Source organism: Misgurnus anguillicaudatus, chromosome 3 (assembly GCF_027580225.2).
Source record: "Misgurnus anguillicaudatus chromosome 3, ASM2758022v2, whole genome shotgun sequence".
In the NCBI taxonomy this organism is placed as follows: domain Eukaryota; kingdom Metazoa; phylum Chordata; class Actinopteri; order Cypriniformes; family Cobitidae; genus Misgurnus; species Misgurnus anguillicaudatus.
Genome location: NC_073339.2, coordinates 19366512 through 19370672, shown reverse-complemented (window position 1 = coordinate 19370672; position 4161 = coordinate 19366512).

The window sequence follows — 4161 nt, the reverse complement described above, 5'->3', positions numbered from 1 at the left end:
CTGTAAACCAGGTCCTAAGGTGTCAGTAGGGTGCCACTAGTAGGACCCGCTCCCCGTCTTCCCTGACTTTGCACAATGTTTGTGTGATCAGGCTCACTAGGGTGAATGCATGTTTGCGAAGGTCCTGGAGCCAGCTGTGTACCTGTTCTAAGGACACACCCACCTGAAAAGAATCAAGAGTTTGGTGGCAGGTCAGAGTGAATTCCACCCAATAGGTGCCTTTTGCATGCCCATCTCAGGACTTGCCCATGAAACCAGTGCTGAAACGGTCTCATATGAAGTGGTGTCATTCCCGCCAAGGCCGCCATATAACCCGGTAGCCTCTAATATGTAATGTCAGTGGGACTGCTGTCCTGCATTCTAACAAATTGAAGCAGTTTAAAATTGACTGTACACGTTCCTCTGTGCTGTTTTTTCGACTGAGTGCAATATCATACCAAGATTTGCTCTTGTCCAAGTTTGACCGAAAAGTCCAATCAGGAGAGGTGCCTGAGCACCAAGTCCCTGTGTTTGCATAATTGCTCTTGAGAGTGTGCTATAATGAGCCAGTCGTTGAGATAGTTGAGGATGCGAATGCACTGTTATCTCATGGGAACAAGGGTTGCCTCTGTGACCTTCATGAAGACAATGGGAGACAGGGAAAGCTCGAAGGGTAAAACTTTGTACTGATATACCCATCCCTCGAACGCAAAGTGGATAAAAAACCTTGTGTAGGTCCGCCAGCTCCTTGGCCTGGTGAACCTGGAGCAGTGCCATTATGTGCAGGGGTTGAGGCCGCCTCCCCACAGGCCCTTTAAGCACTTCCCATTTAGTGCAGATAAATGCATACAAGCCCGTGAGGGCAGGGATGGCTTTTCCCTCCAGGAAGCAGCGGGGGCCAGACACAGCTGCATCACGACAGACCGCTCCACCATTGGGACAGCCATATAACCCCTAGCTCCCACGGTAACTTTCGACCCAGAGAGCCTGCCGCTTGAACCAGACAGCGCTATGGACAGTGTGGGGCAGTGGGATCAGGATGCCTCCTTTCTTGAGGTAAAAGAGCCTCAGATCTGAGATGGTCATCTTCCCACAGTTGGAACACGAACCATCCATAAGCGCTGCTTCAGGGTGCCAAATGCCAAAGCACAAGAGGCAGCGATTGAGACCCTCTAAAGGACAAAGATATCTGCAGCACCCAGAAACACACGGGGGGAAGGACATTGCAAGAACCCCTGTGAACATGAGGGGAAACTATATCTTTAAAAAGACATAAATAAGCTTGTGCCCAGTGCTTGAAGGGGGGTAAAAAAGGTCCGGTACTCACTTGTGCACCATTGAAAGATAGAGATAATAAAACCCATGGCGCTGGTTTCCCGGACATGGCTTATCCCCAGTCCCAGACTTAAAAGCATGTTTGAGCTGCTTTTATTTAAAACATCTTGGACTGACATATCTGAACATATACCAGTGCCATTGTTTCGTCTCAAGATGCACACCAGTATTGTTTTTTGTAAGGCTTGTTTGTAAAAACTACTTAAATGTCCCAAAATAACTAAGGTCTTAATGGATTAATCTAAACCCTGTCTGGGAAACTGCCCCATAGAGATTTAAAACCCTTTTATATGCAGATTGACCACCCAAATTCAGACTACATATATGACCTGGTATATCCGGTATAACACTACAGATCATATCATATATTTAGCTGCATGAAAAACATGCAGTTTAGTAAGGCATAAATAGAGTAGATTTTAGAGAATCTAATAAATGTGGTGCAGAACTGAAAACACTTTAAATTTATTAACAACATCAGTAAACACTATTCATTCAAGACATATACATGAATTTTACTGTCAATTTGTTTATGCAGATAGTATTTAATAAGCTTAATCATGGTTTCTGTGATTTAAAGCAACACCAAAGAGTTTTTTTAACCTTAAAATAATGTTTCCAAAAAAGTTTCAGTCGTTCATCCACTCGAAACAGGGTGAACGTCACTTTCACATTCGCTTTGTTGCCCTCTATTGGCCAAAACTGCACTAAAGAAGTTTCCAGCCGTCGGGTCACGGTCCTGTAGTTCGAGTGAAAACTACAAAAACTGTTGGCATTATTGTTGCGCAAAAGTACAAAAGCAGATGATGAAGATGATGATGATGCACGAGCGCGAACCTCTCTTCCCTCAACAGTTTCATTTGCCTTTGCACAAAACTGGACGCGCGCTCTCAGATACTGTATGCCCTGAGCTCTTTACAGTATATGCAAGGAGTGTTCATGGGAGTTGTAGTACTGCGCATTGTTTATTATTTCACATGGCTTTTACGAAAACTACAATAACAAAAAAATTATATTCAACCTGCCAAAGTGGCTAGAAGGAGTAGCTGTCTTACCCACCAGCACTGAAATCTACCAGCATTTGTTGACAGGTGTTGATGTCAAGCCCTACGGACAGTGTTTACTTTATCTGAGTGTTCTGACTGACACATCCTTTTGGTGCCTGAGTATTCAGATAATAAAAGAAAGCTTTTATTTGTGTGATTTGTCAAGAAGACAAAAATAAGATAATTCACTTAGTGCCCCCTCCCTGTAGTTTATATTATTACTATTAATCACCCATTCACTGATGCTTGGACTTGGAGAGGCGCAGTACCGGCAACATGTGAAAAGTGCCGAAACGCCAGAAAAAGTGCAGGTACAGTAAAGATAAAAATAGAGAAGTGCCGGTACTGCGTACCAGTGAGTACCAGCCCACTTCGAGCACTGTTTGTGCCACTCCTTTAAAGGAAAAGCTCTTTCGGTGGCGTTGAAGCACACAGGGGAGATGGCACCACACAATAACCAAAAATGGGAGAAGTGGCACCACCACTGCAAAGCCGTAATGCCAACGCCTTGTTAAAGGAACTCTCCGGACACAAAAGCTTATAGTCTCGTCTCCAAAGGAAAAAGCAACTGATGCAGTGCACCTGCTGCCCTCTTATACTCGCCCGGCAGGGCGGTGCCACCAGATGCCGACGTGACGTCAAAAGTGACTGACTGAAAGGGAACCATGGTTACATACGTAACCGGGATGTTTTTAAAAGTGTACCGCCCAAGTGACAGCTTTTGTATCTATATTTATGAGTGTGTGTTTGCCGACTTTATGCCATTCCTAAGGTTTGTTTTTGTTAAAATTCCAACAGACACTCAAATGCAGTTTAAAGGTAAATTTGAAGAAGTTTCCTAATTTTTACAGAGCTGTATACAGAGTTAAACATGTATGGCTTTAGAGGTCTGACATTACATGTATTCTAATGAGTATTAAGGGCCAAAAAAACCTGCAGATTTCTTAGAGATTTTGGCTTATATCCAAATATATTATTTAGTCATTTTTTTGAAAGAGTGGATCTAGCACTGGTCTTTGCTTTCAAATGTTGGCATAGACAAGTATAAAAAATCTGAGCCCTATTAGCACTATAACTTGTAGCAGCCAACACATTTTGGCTTTTTAGCCAGTAGTGAAATGCTTACAATTGTTGTTTTCTCACAGTTTTTGTATCATGTACAGTAAAGCATATATTTTCAAATATATAACGTTTTATTTTCAAATGTTTAAAATGATAGAAAGTCATTTAAAAAAAAATTAACAGTTTTAACCTTTTTGGTTCCCTAAACTGTTTCATCATGCAAGGTTTTAAAGTTTTCGCTATCTACATTTCCTCAGTTTTTACACAGCACAACGAACCTAATGCCATCAAAAAAGCACCCAGCGTGCCGAATATAAATGTTTAATCTGACATTTATTTGCAGTCCAGTGGGTTTCATTTGAATGATGTAAATCTGCAGAAGTGTTTACCTTCAGCCCTAGTTGTCAACAGCTATTGAATTGCACAGTCCATGTAGAAGGTTGGTTTCTTAATCAGACAATGCTCAAAAAATTTTAAGAGACCTTAATTTTCTATTTACATTTCTTAATGTTCTATTTTCTTGAGGAAAATAAGACACTAATTAAACTGATAATTTAGTCACAGATTAATTACAATTTATTATCTGCTGATATATATTTTTTATGAACATTAAGCAGAATTATATATTTTATTACTCTGTGGTCAAAGATGTCTTAATGTCAAAGTCTCTAATGACTGAAGACAATGTTGTTGGTGGGCTGTACACCACTGTCTGGGCAGCGGTGAATGTTAGAAAGAA